Genomic DNA, 18,398 nt, shown 5'->3' with positions numbered 1-18,398 from the left:
GACTGCGTTTGCTTCTTTGAGAAGCTGTGATTTTCCATTTCCTCTCATCCTCCGCTCCCTATGAGTCTCCTCTAATAAGCAGCGGGTTGGGGTTAATTACCTCAACAGAAAGGCATGGAAACACAGCCGAGATGTTGTATTTGGCACCCCTCGGAAGAGACTCAAACTTTTTCAAGTTGCCCTCGACTGTCCTCTTGACTGACAGATGGCTGTGTGAGTGAGGAGCCTCGGCAGGGCTGATTTATGGCCGTGCTGGAGGGTTTATCCTGTGATAATCACAATGAGCCCTGTTAAACAAAGACACGGCAAAGCCTCTGATCCAGAAAGACAGGCTATTAATCAGTACAGCTCACACGCCACACGTAGGTGCTTGAATTTATAGTGCCTTAACTCGCTTGGTATTTGAAAAACTTGTAAATTAGAGTAGTTACTGGGTTTTATACTGTGCTCTCTCAGTGTGTTTTGTATAAGTCGATGTCCTGTAACTTAGCATGATGAAGCGCCACAGTCTATTCAGTCTAATAAGATGCTGCTGTCCCTGCTGGACGCCCCGATCTGGGTACCCCCTGGTCACTGTGTTGGTTTTGTGGATTCAACATGGCTTTGTGCTGTATTTCACATTATTTGAAAACATTCTTTCAGCCCTGTGGTTCCCCCCCCCCACCCCCTTGGACGTGGTGCCCTTGGACACGTGTCCAAATCAAATGCCCATATGGTAAAACTGGCCTTGTCAAATAAATCTGTGTCAGATGCAAAATATTCTAAATCTCAATTTCTCTGAAATAAACCCAGGTAGCATAAGATTTTTTAAAATTGATGCTTATTGGTCAATATTTAATTGTGCTGCTTATTTCTCATATTACTATAAATTACATTTTGTTGCCATGTAATGCTGACAGAAAGTTAATCTTTAAAAATATAAATAATCTAACAACACCCTTTACTCTTTAGTAAATCATCACATTATAATCGGCCAGAAATAATACGAGTGCATTACTAATGAATAAAACTTTAAAGCAAAACTTTTTTTTTGTCATGCACTGGCCAATTTAGAGATTTTAGGCTATTTTTGCTTTCATAACTCATTTTCAGACTATTTGAAAGAGAGATATTTTGGTTGCACTTTATTTTACAGTAAGTGTACTTACATGTACTTATAGTGTACTTTCATTGTATTTATCTAAGAAAGTTCTGGGTAGCACTTTATTTTACAGTCCTGTTTCCCATGTACATACTATGCACTTATTAAAGTAATTACAATAACTATGTAATAACTAGGTACTAACCCTGAACCTACCCCTAAACCTAACCCTACCCCATGTAGTTACCTTTTGATACCAGAACTTTCTTAGATAATCTGTAAGTACACTATAAGTACATGTACGTACATGTACTGTAAAATAAAGTGCAACCAAGTTCTGTAATACATGGTAACTGTATGGGGTAGGGTTAGGTTTAGGGGTAGGTTCAGGTTTAGTACATAGTTATTACATAGTTATTGTAACTACTATAATATTTACATAGTATGTACATGAGGAACAGGACTGTAAAATAAAGTACTACCAATATTTTTTTACATACATATATATTTTTTTGTTGTTGACAAAATTAGATTTTTGAGTCAGAATTCTCCACTCTGGCATTTACATACATGCACCATGCTTCATACTTTCTTTCTAATTCTATCTAAGGTTTTTAACAGATGGATTTACAAATATATAATTTGCCTGATATGTATTTTACATTTTATTCCTGAGAACAGGGAACAATGCATTTTTCACCTTTTTTTCCTGGCTGTTGATCTAAAATCCCCTCTGTAAAATAACTATAACTTTAATATGTCAACTTGGCTTTGAACTTGTTTTGATTTCTGTTCTCGGATTTATGCAAATTAGTGTATATTTAATTAGATAGTGCCTCATTTGCATATTTCAACATAACATTTCAGAAAACCTGTAGCACAAAACAATTACCTTAATTTACTGTGATTAATCGGCTGGGGAAAGTATGCTGTTATGTATTAATAAAAAATAACTCTATTCAGCTGTTGTGTTTTAGTCTAATATTTACTTCTTTAAACTATAAATATGACCTTTGACCACAAAACCAGTCATGGTGGGTCATAAAAAAGCTTTCCATTGCTGTATGATTTGTTTTGATAGGGCAATATTTGGCAGAGATTCAGCTATTTGAAAATCTGTGGGTGCAAAAAAAAAAAAAAAAAAAAAAAAGAAAAGAAAAGAAAAGAAAAATATGGAGAAAATATCCTTTAAAGTCTTCCAAATGAAGTTCTTAGCATTGTATATTACTAATAAAATTTTAAATAGGAAACATCCAAACATGATATTTACTTAATGTACTAATGATTTTTGGCATAAAAGAAAAAAATTATTTTGACCCATGTAGTGTATTTTTGGCTATTGCTACAAATATACCCCAGCGACTTAAAACTAGTGTGGTCCAGTGTCACAAATTGGCTTGTATAAACTGTAAACATGTTAATACTATACATTTACTTTGTAGTGGTTTAAAAAAAAAGTATATATATATGAATGATAAAGAAAAACAATAATAGCAAATGTGTGCTATACATCTAATATAATCCAAAGCCACTCTTGAGTGTAACTGTATGTTAGAGTGGCACATTAAGACTTAATGAATGGAATTGCTTGTTTCATTTCCTCTGTAAGTGTTCATTGCCTTGGACTTTGCAGCAAAAATCAAACCAACCATTTTATCTGGCTGATCTGTTACCCTTTTAAAACAGGTCATTCAGGGGTATAAGCCTTAAATGGGTTTTTCCATCTGTAGTCATAACTACAGCAGTAATGCTGCTCGGTTTTGATTGTATTGTGCAAGACAAATGCTTTTATTCTGCCTGCTTGTCTTCTTGATTGAGTTCTGTAAAAACACACTACAGTATATTCCTTCTCTTCATTCGAAGTGCACACTCATGCACAATGAAGGTTATGCTACAGTATCTCAAAAGCTTTCATTCTGAGATGATTTGAATAGGTTCGAATTAAAGCAGCGCAATGCAAATACCTACTAGTTTTGTGCCGTGCATGTGGTTTTCTTGGAATAAACAATTTGACCTAACTACAAAAAACAGGACGGAGTAAAAATACCTTGATGTAACCAAAGTAAAAATTAGCATTAATTATAGCACTCTGAAGCGATTGGATTTGCATGTCTATTCAACCCAGATTTAACACAGTCTTGTGGACTAAAAAAATCCAGTCCATTAAATATTTATCCATGTGCAACGACGGTATGCTTGGAAAGCTTAAAGAGAGTCAAAACATGCTATCACCGAAGTCAACCTTATTTTGCAATGTCGACTGTATCTCTAATAGAGAACGTAACCTGCTGATATCAGGGTCCTCCACACTGCGAAAAAAATGCACAAGTGCAAATTTTCTTATTTAGGAATTTGTATCCGAACTCCCAAAGGAGCAGAAGGAACATTTGGCACGCTGGTGCAAATTGAGGTCATGTTTCACTATATAGCACAGTCACCGCCTGCCTTTGAGAATGCTTTGAAGAAACACATCATAACTATAAATATTTTGCTTGTCATGGTACTGGGAAAAACAACAAAAGTTGGTTTATCAGAATAAAGCAGGCATTTTTGGGTTCACTTCTCCCCTTAAAAGGAAGGTCACTGAATATCGATAAAAAATTGTTCTTAGTGAGGTCTGCACTCTAAATAATATTTTTTTTTATTTAAGCAGGGGATAAAATAGGGGATAACATCACAACAACAAGAAAAATACATTTCAGCTAAAAGCCTTCTTCAGTGTAAAAAAATAAAATAAAAAAGAAGAAGAAATTAATACTTTTATTCATCAAGGATACATTGAATAGTTAAAAAGTGAAGTAATTTATAATGTTATAAAAAGATTTATATTTCAAATAAATTTTGTTCTTTTGAACTTTCTATTCATCAAAGAATCCACAAAAAAAAAAAAAAAAATTAAACATTCAAAATAATAAGAACTATTATAAACAAAATAATATCAATCAAGCAATCCTCGTATTACAATGATTTCTGAAGGATCATGTGACACTGAAGACCAGAGTTATGATGCTGAAAATTCAGCTTGGTATCACAGGAATAAATTGCAATTCAAAATATATTAAAATAGAAAACAGTAATTTTAATATATAATAATATTTCAGACTATTTAATCCAATAAATGTAGCCTTGGTGTTTTTTATATTCTTTTAAAACCAAAAAATGTCAGCACTATCATCTGCTGCATGGCAATAGTTATAGTTAATATGTTATTTTTTTGTGATTTTTGTTCTATTTTGTTAATATTTTACTGATGTTTTTTTTAATATATATATAATGCTGTTGTTGCTGTTTTATCAAATCTAGCAGCTGTGCGTAATCGTGACTTTACCAGGGCTTAGGGGTATTGTTAGGCATGACGCACAGCCCCTAAAACCACCTTAACCTAGAAAAAATATGGAAAGGCCTGGCCTTAAAAGGCTTATTCCTTTATTATCTAGCATATAAAAAAAAAAAAAAATGAAGGATATTAATTTCTAGTTCTATTATATACCTTTGTATCATTTTGTTTTTAATACATTTTAGTCCTAAATTAGTCTTCTGGGATTGTCAAAACAAGCAAAAGGAGATTAGCAGGTAACATGTTTTCTGTTTCTTATTTTAGCAAGAAAGAATAAGAGGAGAGAAGCGGCAGATGATGCCTGTGATTCAGACAGCCACAGACTCGCTTTCTGTCCTCTTCACTCTTGAATTTGTGATTCTAATTAGAAGCAATGGGATGTAATTAGTCATTAATTAAGACAGAGCCAAGCAGAGCACAGTATCTCTGAGTAAGCACAGCTAAAGGAAGTCAGTCACTCTCTGAACTTAAGAGACATACGGTTGGAATGAGCTCACTGTCTTTTCCAAGGGCTCATACGGCGCTATTCACCGCTGTGCAGCTGGAAGGGAAGAAATGCACTTGATACAGATACGCTTGATTATCAGCTTGTCTCATCTTTTTATTTTTAGCTAGGGATTTATAGATAATAACTGATTACCACTGATCTGTATGCCACCCAAATGCATTTTAATCGCCTGTGCTCTAAGCTTTATCATCACATCTGATTCTATCTGCCTATATGTCTTTATTAATCATCCTGTTTATCATTCTATTCATCTCTCATTCTGTTTGTGTTTTAAAGACTCCCTGTATTGAAAATCAAGTTTTAACCTGGAGGGCATTGATTTTCATGGGTGTCGTTTACATTTTATCGATACCGATACTGATACTGCTTACCGATACTTATCGATATTATTATCGATACTATTTGGTGCAAAAAGAGATGAAGTTGTTGAAAATGTCAAGTAATTTTTATTACAGCTGAACTTTAGCAACTGTCTTAATGTTCTTTAGTCAAGAGCACTGTTATTTTTGTCTTTGTGTGTTATTTTATTAACATTAAAAGAAAAGTTCACCCAAAAATGAAAATTGTGTCATCATTTACTCACTCTTAAGTTGTTTTAAACCTAAATGAAATTTGTTGAAGTTATTTTGAAGAATGTGGGATACTAAACAGTAGCTGGTCACGAAAGAAGAAAGATGCTGTGTTTACAACTGTGATGACGAGCGCTTATTAGGATCAACTAAACGCTGTATTTTCAAAATTATGTGCAATATTTAAAGTTCGTGGCATAGAATCTTTAAAATATGTCTGAGAGTTTTACACACTGGTAAGTTATTGTGCTGACATTTTCATGCCTCGAAATGTGTTGATGAACGAAACAAACTGATTAATTGTTTGACATGTCCGTCAAATGGCTTCATGGGCGGGCTTTGGCCAATGGAAGCTGCAATGAATTGCAGACCTTCAGTCAAATGCAAAGCTTTATACAAAGACATGGTCTAAAACAGGCAGGGTCGAACACCAACAAGCAGATATAGCTTGGGCAAGACAAGAGTAATCTAGAGATAGGCATGGGTATATTGACAACGAACGTGCTCCAGAGGGTGAGGCAAATAGGAAATCCAAAAGACAGGCTATAGTACAGACGAGGAGCAAACAGTAACAGATATGGCTAGACAAAGGGATAATCCAAGACAGCCTAAATTCCAGGATAGGCAGGGAACAGACAAGACGAGTTAACCAGACTAGAATCAAGACACGGGGAACAGGCAATCTAGGAACAAGACTGAACTATTGATGGCCGCTTTTGAAACAGACAAGCTCTCCATAAAAGCTTTATTTCCAATGTTCCCCGCGGTGGAGAACACACGTTCGGAGCACACAGACGTGCCTAGCTACTAGCTATTATTCGCTTGATTTGGTCATGGGCCTACGCTACAATATGTCTAGAGTGCCCTCTACTGGATAAGATGGCAAAGGATAAAATAAAAAACAAACGGTCTAATCACAGACTGTAAAAAATGCGCTACACATGGCATTTTAAAAACCGGATATTTTATTTATAGTTCGAATCCGGATATTTCACGTCATGTTCGAATGCATATTTGAATATTGAATAAAAAGTGACAGCCCTAACACTTTGTATGCTTTCTAGACTATAATCCATTCAGAATTTGAATACATGGATTCATTTTTGCAACTGCAATCAATAACATTAATCCAAGATTGTCACTGCCATTGTGTAGCATTTACTACAACATTTACTTCTGCTTACTGAGTGAACGTGGAGCAGGTTTGAGCTGGCGTGATTGAGTAGAGGCGGAGACTAATTTGCATATTAATTTGTCTGGAAATACTGAATGAGGTAAGAGTTGCATTCAAGCCAATTTAAGCCACAAATAAATTATTTTCCTGTGAAAAAGTTTAAATATGTCATTTTATTAACAAATATGAGTTTTAAGGGATACAAGTATTGACTGCAGGTTGACATTAAATACGTTTTTCAAGGTCACCATACATAAATTGATATTTAGACCAAAAGGTCCTTGTTCACAGGGCTGTTTTTAAGGAATAATCATCATTTACTCATCCACATGACATTCCATCTGTAAGATTTCCTTCTTCTGTGTCAAACACGAGGAGAAAATTTGAAGAATGTACTTGTCACTCTTTTCCATTTCATGAAAATAAATGGGGATCTGGAACACCAAACCCCAAAATGACCACAAACGCATCATGCCTTTTGTATGTATTGTAACTTTTTTATTTACAGTAATTCTTTCACTATCCCTTCAAATCAGTCTTTCATTTATAGCTTTTGTGCTTTAAGATTAACAGTGTATCAGACGTATTCCTCAGAGGCATGTCACTTTACGTTTGACTGCTTATTCCTTTAAATGAAATTGAAGAGCAGTGCTGTCTTGTGACTCAACAGGAAATATTATGAAAGCAGTAAATAGGCGTGATGATCACCCACATCTTTACACTGTTTGATGACAATTGAACTGCTTGTTTTGAAATTACAGTGAAGGCGTTGAACATCCTAGAGGATGCAATGTACACAAATAGTCTTTCCACAAACTCACAGTACAGGATTTTATGTCATTTTCTGTTCTGTTTTATTTAGTTAATGAAACAATAGAAGAATAGTGCATTCAATTACATGTATACAAATTGTCTCCCATTTAACCTCAGTTTGCTCTCAATGATGTTTGAGGATGAGAACAGTTCATCTGTGGGTGAAGACTGGACAAACATCTGTACCTCTTAATGCCTTTCTAAATCTTGAAGTTTTCAGCCAAGCATCTAAAATGGCAACCATTTTAAGCATGGGGACGTTTATCCTCAGAAAATACGGCATAATCACTTGAGATGTCTTATCAGGTTTTCCACAAGGTGTATTCAACAAACAGAATGATGCCAATCTCTCTGAGCATCTCTGTTTCGAGTCCAAGTGGGAATTGCTTCATAGAACGTCTTCCAACCTCATTACAGCTGTTTGTGATTAGATATCTAGGATGCTGTTGGCGCTTCAGGGATAAATGTGCTTTAGTGATTTTGGCTTGAGTAGCATTTGTGCGTTTTAAATAAGAACTCAAAGCCTTTCTGTCCAGTATTTAAAAAAAGTAAATTATACTGAAAATAACCAAATAGTAACTTGATTTTGGGGGGTTTTAATCACTATACCATGTGAAGTTGTGTTGGATTAAAGTATTTTTGAGTTTCAATACGCCTACGCTATATAACAAAATGTTTTTTTTTTTTTGTTTTGGTTCAGTTTCATTTTCTCTCTGTAACAGCAGGCACAGAAATGAAGCAGATGAAAACATGAGATGAAGCATGTACTTAAAATAAAAAAAAGAACTATTGGAATATAACTTTTTATTAAGTTGACACATCTAAAGAAATCCTTTTACAACTAAACCGCATAAGTAGTTGTTCTATTAATGGAGATTTTAAAATACTGCACTTATGAGTTCTACACATGCTTTTTTTATCATTGGTTTCGAAGTGATTTTTTTTATACGAGAACATTCTGTTATTCAGTACTGCAGATCATCTGTTCATCCTGTCCATCCTGGACACATTGAGATTTGAGACTTATTATGGCTTTGCATGGAATGTTATCAAAAGGTAATTATTTAATATGTTTATAAGCACCAAACTATTTAGAGCGGAGCTGATAAACAGCCTTTTGAAGCACAACGTTTCACTTTGGTTGCATCAGTTCCACTTGGATTGTGAGCGTGTTTGAATAATCACATTTACAAGTGTGAAATATTGCACGATTGTTACCGAGTCTTTCTGAAACTATTTGCTGAGAGCAGCTGAAAATACAACTCATGCCTCTAAGATTTTAATTTGGACAGATTTGTGTTGTATGATCCATTTTGTATTATGAATTTGTTTTAACTGTACTGTTAACATTTTCCATTTCTGATGCTTTCTAGTATTTAGTCAAAACTTTAGCCGCCAATCTGTGACTAGCAACCTTACATCTTAGTACTGCTGAAGTCTGTTAGCCCATCATAGACACAGGCTGAGACCAGAGCTTCAGATTTGTCTCCAAACATAACAGCATCTCTAGTGGCAGGAATCCAAGTGACCCGTCAATTCCCCTAAGTCTGCTTGACTGACACAGGTCAGGTATGTTTTGAAAAGGGGTTGAGATTTAAACAAGCTCTTTTCTATAATGCGCTGAGAAAGCTGAGGACAGTGAATGGCACAGCAGCACCGTTAGCAGAAAATATAATTCTGACCACGGCTCTGTGCCAAAACCTTAGTAAGCTGCCTATCTAGGTTACATTTTGACATTATAGCCATGTTCCGGACATGAAGGCTATTTTAACAGGTGAAACCCAATTCTTACATTCAAAAGTAAAATATCTGGTATTTTCTCTCAATAATTCTGTCGTCAGCAGTGCACATTGTGCAATGAATCTTGGGATTGTCTAGGTTGGGAAAAATCCATCTATTGTATCCTTCATGGCTAGATATTTGATATATATATATATATATATATAGTTGAGGCTGTATTTGAAGGAGCCTTAGAAATGTGAAAGCCATTGTTGTGTGCTGGCTTTGAAAGCAGCATTTGAAGGATGCAGCCACTGAATTGGGACACTGCTCTTGTGTGTATTATGCTTTTATTGCATTGTTAGCGTAGCAACATCTGCTAACATCAAACTAGCTGAAAGTATTGATTTTTTAATGAATATCATGTGTGTGTGTTGTGGAGAGAAGAGCATTTCAGATCAGTCTCTAATGGGGTTTTATTTTGTCTGAACACTGTAAGCAGCTGCCTTCGTAAACCGTAGATATAGCTATGCTGCTCATTTTTCAACAGTTCTGGAACACAGCCCTAATGTGTTTATGCAGCACCACGTATTATAGGCAAACCTTATATAGCCACAACATCAAAGTTTTTAACTTTTCTTAAAAATTCCCTGTTTTCTTTCTTCTTTCTCTTCACTTTGCTTTTGCATAGCCGGTAGCTCTACTTTATGCTCTGAATCATGTTTTACTCAAAAAGGTCACTGCAGTAGAAGGCAAGGTCAATGTGGAATCAGTGCCTCCAACAACCCTCTCTGCTCTTAGAATGCAAATCTAAACATATTGTACAAATAAATGTTATTTCATGTTTTCTGTTGCTCTGACTGGAGTTCATTAGGCATTCACCCAAAAGATGCTGTTTATTTTTGCAATGCAGCACCTCCGCTGAAACATAGAGGCCTCTAAAATAAACAGTTTTAGCATTGGGGATACTGTCAGTGCTTGTGTTTCTGTTCAGAAAATTGGCCTCATTTTTTTTGTGCTTGCAAATTTGAAGAAACAGCTGACATATTCTTACAGAGAGGGGTGACATCTGTGATATATCTTTCATGCTTAATTACGTCTGAACTCAGATGCCATCACCTCTATTCTTCAACAAAGCCATGAATGACTAACGTACCTCACACCAAACTCTGTAGTACTTGTTTGTCATTTATTTCCTGGGGTTTCATGAATATAATTGCAACATTACTGAACTACGACATAAAACAACTAGTATCAGATCTGACATGCTTAATCTACCCAGGTATCCTTGTTGGTTCTGGAAGTCCTATCATCCAGGCTTTTGATAAAGTTTTAGGATTAGTGGTCGACCAAAAAAGAGTTTTTAATTGCAAATGGCACAAAATTACCAATATATTGCTTTTTATGTGTGGCCCTACCCTAGGTGATCGCATAGCAATAAGTTATTTTAAAATATCATGTTAATGGGGATACAAATATTACACCAGGCTTTTGAGGAACGTTCACCTCTCAGTCATCACTGTATTGTATAACATTATAAGTTTTGGTTCAAGTGAAAAATGTATTGTATCACAAATATTGGCTGATTCATTAGCCGCACCAATATATCAGTTGACCATTTTGTACATTTGGGTTGGGCTATGATTATTCAATAGGATTGTTGTTTCAGGAATAACAAATGATGTTGATATAGGAACATGTCCTACTTGGCTAAATCAAATTGTGCACATAGCAGATCTTGTATAGCAGAGCAAAAACAAGACGGTAATAATGTTAAGAGAAGGACTTGCTTAAATGAATAGCTCTAGGACATGCGGCACATTATTTTTCAAAGTACTAAAAGTATTCTCTCAGGATTTCTTTCATAGAAACATAATGCATTGAGTCTGTGAGGCAATAGTGTGTGAGAAAGCAGAGCTTTGTAGGTGTGCAGTCACCAAGCAGGGAATTTTCCAACCTGGCAGTGCCTGGGAAGCAGTAGGATAATGGCAGTGTTACATGGTTTGGTGGCTCTGCATTGGTGGAGTAGCAGAACTGAATCTGCTCTGCTTTGACGACAGTGTAAGTGTTTCCTGTCAATTCTCTGCTGTCCTCTAAACAAAGTCTAACAATAAAAATGAAAATAAGTATGACGAACATCAGTTGTTACAACCTAAGAGTAAGATGCTTTTAAAATTACTTCTAAATCAAGTAGTAACATAAAAAAAAACAAAAAACAAAAAAAACTAAACAACATATAAATAATATTTTTGTGCTAATGTTATGAGAACATTAAAGACCAGATAACCAGATAACAAATTGTCTCTTTATGTTACTGGAACATTACTTTTGGGAGAACTTTGCCAGAATGTTAGCCAAAGCTCTGAGAATTTTCCCTGCTAGCTGGAAAACTAATCTGTACTACTAGTTAACAATTAAGAGTAAACAAAATTCTTGCTTTCTTTGTTCCTGATCCTCTTTTCAGAAAAAACAGAAACAGATAACTTTATCTACTCTATTTTTAAACACAATACCAAAAAAAAAAAAGTGTACAGCATATTTAATCAGCAAATTACTGAACATATCTTTAAATGTACTCCCCGTCCAGTTAGCCAATGCCATACTGATGTACTGCCAATCCTCTCTCTCAATATGTCAATTGCAGTTTGTCAAATCTAAGTCTAGGGTTTTATTATTCTGCAAAATCAAGCATTTTTAACCTTAGAGAATGACTCTTCTCTTTCTGTGCCAAGATTCCTTCCACCGAGAAGAAAAGATGGAATATTAGTAGAATATTTCTGTCAGTGTAGCATAATCTGGCATTTTCATTCATCTTTTCCACACTCGACCTAGTGCTCTATAGTGCTGATAGACAACTTGTCTGATATGCCATCAGCACTTATCAGCATTTGTGATGTCCTGGAAGAAAAACTTCAAGTGTCTGTGAAACTGTCAAAAAGGCGCTGTAAGAACATTTTAAGGAAGTCAGAAACGCTTGACAGATTGATAGGAGGCTGTTTATCAAACACTTTAAGGGCTGAATTGTGTCACGTTTGCATTTGCCATTATCGTGCACTCATAACCAACCCAAAATATCAGAACTGTCCCTTGTGAATTGCATTCAGCCCTTTCTTTTAGGGCATGTTTATAGCATTAGAATTAGAAATATCTTACCCATCCTCATGCTGTTCCAAACGTATAAGATTTTCAATTAATCTTTGAAATTAGTCTGTTTAAAGGGGGGGTGAAATGCTATTTCATGCATACTGAGTTTTTTTACACTGTTAAAGAGTTGGATTCCCATGCTAAACATGGACAAAGTTTCAAAAATTAACTTGTACGTTTGAAGGAGTATTTTTGTTCCAAAAAAACCTCTTCCGGTTTGTCACAAGTCTCGGAAAGTTTTTTTCGAGTATGGCTCTGTGTGACGTTAGATGGAGCGGAATTTCCTTATATGGGTGCTAAGGCACTTCTGCCGAAAGAGCGCGCGCTCCCGTATAGCGAGGCTGAGCACAAACATTTTATTTCACTGATTAGAGCGATTCACTGATCAGAGCAGAGCGAGAGCGTCGCGAAAAGTCACAAAAAAGTGTGTTTTTGGTTGCCAGGGCAAGACAACCCTGCACAGATTACCAAAAGAGTGGATGGAGTTTATTTTTACAGAGCATCAACGGAGTTGTGCAAGTGTTTTTGTTTGTTCCCTGCATTTCGAAGATGCTTGTTTTACAAACAAGGTCCAGTTTGACGCCGGATTTGCACATCGTTTATTTCTTAAGGATGATGCAGTCCCAACGAAAAAGGGTCACGATCGTGTGTTGGAACCGCATGCGGTGAGTAAAACTGCTTCAAATATCTCTGTGTTGTTCACTTAGCTATCGGCGCGTGAGCACATCAAGTAAACAACATGCGATGTTGTCATCAAACTGCACTTTCCACATGTAACTTACAGCTTAAAAAAAAAAAAAAAAAAGACGACATAAAGTGGAACTTAGTCATTTTCCAAAACCGCTAAGCAAATATAGGCGCTCGTGTTTTTCCGGGAAAAATCGGTACAGACTATCTTTCTCTTATAAATATAATAAAAATAAAGACTTTTTGGAGTTATGAAGGGTGCAGTACTACTCTATAGGTACTCAAGATTAACAGGATATTGAGTGAAAACGAGCATTTCACCCCCCCTTTAATCTAAATCTAATAGTGATCAAATAGGTAGACGTAAACTCAACCTCATTGCAGAATCTTAAAGGGATACTCCACCCCAAAATGAAATGTCATGTCATTCCAAACCCGTAAAAGCTTCATTCGTCTTCAGAACACAATTTAAGATATTTTGGATGAAAACTGTGAGGTCCAGAAAAGTATCAAAGACATCGGCAGATTAGTCCATTTGGCATCAGTGGTTCAACCGTAATGTTATGAAGCGACAAGAACACTTTTTGTACACGTAGAAAACAAATATAACGACTTTATTCAACAATTTCTCTCCCCTGCGTCTCTCCTCATCGCCGTATGTGCAATTTTGGAGGATATCCGCTGAACACAAACTGCGTACGCTATTCTGTGTCAGCCACGCTGCACGGATGCGCTGTTCTTGTTCAAATCAAAGCGTAAATACACGCAGAAATACACGTATCCTTGGGTTACAGCTGACAAAGAAGAGCGTAACTGCTTGCGATAAATGCAAAGATCAAACACTGTTTACAAGCAAAAACAGTTCTAAACAAATATAACAGGGGAGTTTGATGTGAGGGGACAACAGAGGTTTAAGTTAACTTAATGGTAGCACTTTATTTTACAGTCCTGTTCCACATGTACATACTATGAACTTATTATAGTAATTACAATAACTATGTAATAACTAGGTACTAACCCTGAACCTACCCCTAAACCTAACCCTAACCCATGTAGTTACCTTGTATTACCAGAACTTTCTTAGATAAATACACTGTAAGTACACTATAAGTACATGGAAGTACACGTACTGTAAAATAAAGTGCAACCAACTTAATTTATTTATTCATTTATTTTTCAAACACACACCTTTTCACTTTACAAGACATTAATTGATAGACTGGAGTCGTGTGGATTACTTGTGGATTATTGTGATGATTCTATTAGCTGTTTATCAGGACTCTCATTCTGACAGCACCCATTCACTGCAGAGGATCCATTGGTGATGCAATGCTAAATTCCTCCAAATCTGTTCAGATGAAGACACAAACTCATCTACATTTTGGATGGCATAAGATTGAGTAAATTTTCAGCAAATTTGTACTTTTGGGTGAACTATTCCTTTTATCTTGAATACATCGTACCCACTTTTTTGCTAAGATGCGTGCTGCAGTTTGCTGATGGTAAATCTGTGGGCTGTGTAATGGTGGCGGTTCGTTGTGTGTGTGGACATCTCCAGACTGCTCAAGCAAGGAAAAGCATATGAGGTTCTGCCACATCGAGCATGCTCAGTGAGGTCTGCATTAAGCTGCGGTAATGCCCATCCTTAACAACTCTTCAGCCCACCGTCACCGGCCAGTGAGTTAATGGCCTCTCAGAGTGCAGATACCGTACTCATTGAGGAAAGCAGGAGGCTTCATCTGGGAAAATGGAAGTGCTCATGGGCCCTCCCAGGGGAGCATCCACAGCCACCCGAGCATTTCCTTCAAGCTCAATGTGACATTGGGAGGGTGGAAAGCTCATTTAGAGGGCTAAGATTTCCCACTCCCTTCAAGATCCATTTCTTAGACTTAGACAGTCTTTCAGGGCTCAAGCCGAGGAATTAGATTTACACAATTGCAAACTTCTTACCTGTTCAAGGTTATTTCAGTGGGCCCTTTGTTCCTGTACTTTGGAAAAAGGAAGCTCAAAGATTAAACTTGAGCGGATTTTTCATTCTTGTGGTTAATCAGTGCAATTCATACATATAAATCAGCATCAGTGGCATCAGTGTTTGATTCTATGGACAAAATAAAGCAAAACCCTTAGATAAAGAAATAAATAGCTGTTTTTTCTGCAACCTTCTACAGGACGTGGTTCAAAAGTATGACACACGATCTCCTCTGTCTCGTTTATTGCATTCGAGGTGATTCATGGCCACGGGCGCATTGCACAGTGAAAGGCTTATATCATATATGTGACGTTCGCATCTTGTGCTGCGACTGACCTGCAGAATTTCACCATCTCTCTGCCTCATAAAGGTTGAAACGGTCTCTGCTCGTGAATTATTTATGGGAAGCAGTACCAGTTGAAATAACTGCTCAGTGATGAGCGATCACATTGTCGGCCCTGTTTTCCACATCAATCAAGATTTTCAGGTCTGAAGGACACTGCATGTCCACATACAGTACAACAGGTTTACGCCTGGGATCAACAAAAAACTACAGGTATTCAAATCGACTAGTCTGTGGATTGTTATCTTCGGGAAGCCCTGTATAATTAGGCTGGCAATCAGACACGTTTCTGGGGGCCGTTTACATAAAAGGTGCTCTTGAGGTAGGAAAACAGCAAGATGGAATGGAACAGAATGTAGGTGTCTTCTTAGCAAACATAACACTGTTAACTTGACATTTTTATGCAGCGCTTGTGCCAGGGCACTTTAAAAACAGAGAGAGATACAACAGCCAAAGATGCTTTAAAGGGGATGAATTTTAAGATGCAACTTTTCTGAACTGACTTTTTCCCATGAAAACTGTCTGACAGTTAAAGCACAGCACACTGCTAGCATGCTAATGAAAGCTTTGGTGCTAAAACATCAAAACATGAATGTTTTACTTTTCACACTTTTGCCACGTTTGACAAATGTGAAAATTTGTGCATCCAATTTGCACCAAATTTCAATGAAGTACAGGGTTCATTAGTTGATAAGCTGAAAAAGTGTTGACTTGTACCCAATTAAAATTGAAGTTTTAAAAAAAGTAAATCTTCTGAATAATTAATTGCTAATGGACTTTTTTTTCTAATACATTTTAAGATGTTTCTGATGGCACATGTCTGTGACATGTCAGGCAGGCATGATGAAAGGCTGTGATGAAAGCTGAGCTGAAGAATATCAATTAGTTTTCGTATGTTAGGCGAATGGAGATTTTGCACTGCATGTTTTCTGAATTTTCCACTCTTTGACAAGAGTGTTCATACCTTTAAATAAAAAACGTTTGGGACATTCAGATTGTATTATCTATTCCATCCACTTTTAAGCCATTCTGACAAAACATGGCACAAAAAATAAATAAAAATAAACAAAATTGATATTTTTCAAATTATTTGTAAGAATTTTTTTTATAAAACTTGTCTGTAGAGGTGACGGGAGAGGGGGCAAAAATGGGTGGGCTGTGATGTAGGCTGAGCTCATGAATTTTAATTAGTTCATGCTGACATTACTGATCGTCCACATTTTTGCTCTCCTATGCAATGGATGGGATGTTAATTTTATACGTTCATGAGCACAAGTGAGCAGGTGTCATATTGTACTTGTTGTCTACGTAGGTGTATGCCTGCCACATGCCATTATGCCAACTGAAATGTGTGTAGAGATTTTGGACTGCATTTATCACCTTTCGACAAATACTTTTAAGTAAAAAGTCAGACCATATTTACATTTTCAACATATCGCCCCCCCCCCCACCCCCGTGCCTTTTTTGGCATTGTTTGACAAAATTATACATTTGTACATCCAATTTGCATCCATTTTTTATTAAATAATAAGTTCATTAGTTGATAACTTAAATAAGTGTTAACTCATACCCAATTAAAATGAAAGTTTACTGAAATCAAAACATGCCTACACAATAATAATAATAATAATAATAATAATAATACAAAAATCTTTATATTTATTTACTACCAAAAGTAAATAAATTCTAGTCTATTAATGGAGATTTGAGTACGGAGTATGGATAATGGAGATGGGCAGACTTTGATGACAGCTGAGCTCATGAATATTAATTAGGCCATGCTCATTCCTCTCATACTTTTTACATATTGAAAGTTGTTAAAAATGGTTCAACTAAAAATTCAAATTCTTTCATCATTTACTCAGATTTCGGTTTGCCATTGACTTCCATAGTACTTTTTTCAATGCTTTACCATACTACCATCAACTGTGTAGTTACAAACATTCTTCAGAATGAACTTTTGTGCTCAGCACAAGAAAGAAACTTCCATTGATGTATGGTTTATTAGGATCCGACAATATTTGGCCGAGATAGAACTATTTGAATATCTGGAATCTGAGGGTGAAAAAAAAAATCTAAATACTGAGAAAATCACTTTTGAAGATGTCCAAATGATTTCTTAGCAATGCATATTACTAATAAAAAATAAAATAAAAAATAAACAGTTTTTGTATATTTACAGTAGGAAATTTTCAAAATATCTTCATGGAACACGATCTTTACTTAATATCCTAATGATTTTTGGCATAAAAGAAAAATTGATAATTTTGACTCATACAATGTTTTTTGGGCTATTGTTAAATATATACCCCAGCGATTTAAGACTAGTTTTATGTTCCAGGGTCACATATAAGCTTTTCATTTGAAACAGTGGATGCAAATATTTGAGAACTGACTGAAAGTAGTCTTTAAGTGTCCAAACTTTTTGGAATTTGCAGCGTCCTCAAGTGCCTTTCTTTTAGAGTAATGGGAGATTCTGACTTGTGCATTAAAGTGTTACACAGTATTATTCACTGTAAAATACTCTCAGAAAAGTTGCATCTATAAATTCATCATCTTTAAAGCACCGCAGTCATATGCTGTACAGAGACAGATATCTGTAGCTATTAGCCATCACCTCATATGGGGATTTTCTAGCATCCCACCGAGTGTGACACGTTTTCAAGACCCCTGCGTTTTGTTCCATCAAGGAATGACATTTTATTAAATATTAAATTATTAAAAAATATCACGCTAGGCAAGTGCAGTAAAATATGCTGTTTTATATTCCTGTTTTGATCTGACTCATTGCTTTCATTTGATCTGTTCTAATGCAAGGGTTTAATAGCATTATAATCATGTTTGTCAGGTTTCGACCATGCAGATGAGATGAGAGATTTTCCCTCTGAAAAGTTTCTCTCTGAGCTAATGAGGTGAGCCGGTGTCAGTGTGATGTCTTTTCAGCGAAACTGAGAGGAAAGAGAGGGAAGTTCCCTCCGGGGCACTGCTGCAATGTTTTGATTTGTTTCTTACGGTGGCTCCCTCATAACCTGACCATATCTCCAGCCCTGCTTA

At 36.0% G+C, this 18,398-nt stretch overlaps 1 protein-coding gene across 1 annotated transcript in view; it reads left to right on the top strand.

Annotated features, from left to right (window-relative positions):
- Positions 1-18,398, top strand: part of galnt18b (UDP-N-acetyl-alpha-D-galactosamine:polypeptide N-acetylgalactosaminyltransferase 18b) — a 112,807-nt gene that overhangs the window by 12,050 nt on the left and 82,359 nt on the right. The gene's annotated exons all lie outside the window — the stretch shown is intronic.

This window comes from Carassius gibelio, chromosome B7 (assembly GCF_023724105.1).
Source record: "Carassius gibelio isolate Cgi1373 ecotype wild population from Czech Republic chromosome B7, carGib1.2-hapl.c, whole genome shotgun sequence".
Lineage (NCBI taxonomy): Eukaryota > Metazoa > Chordata > Actinopteri > Cypriniformes > Cyprinidae > Carassius > Carassius gibelio.
The sequence above is the reverse complement of the archived record's forward strand: the minus strand, read 5'-3'. Positions and strand labels throughout refer to the sequence as shown.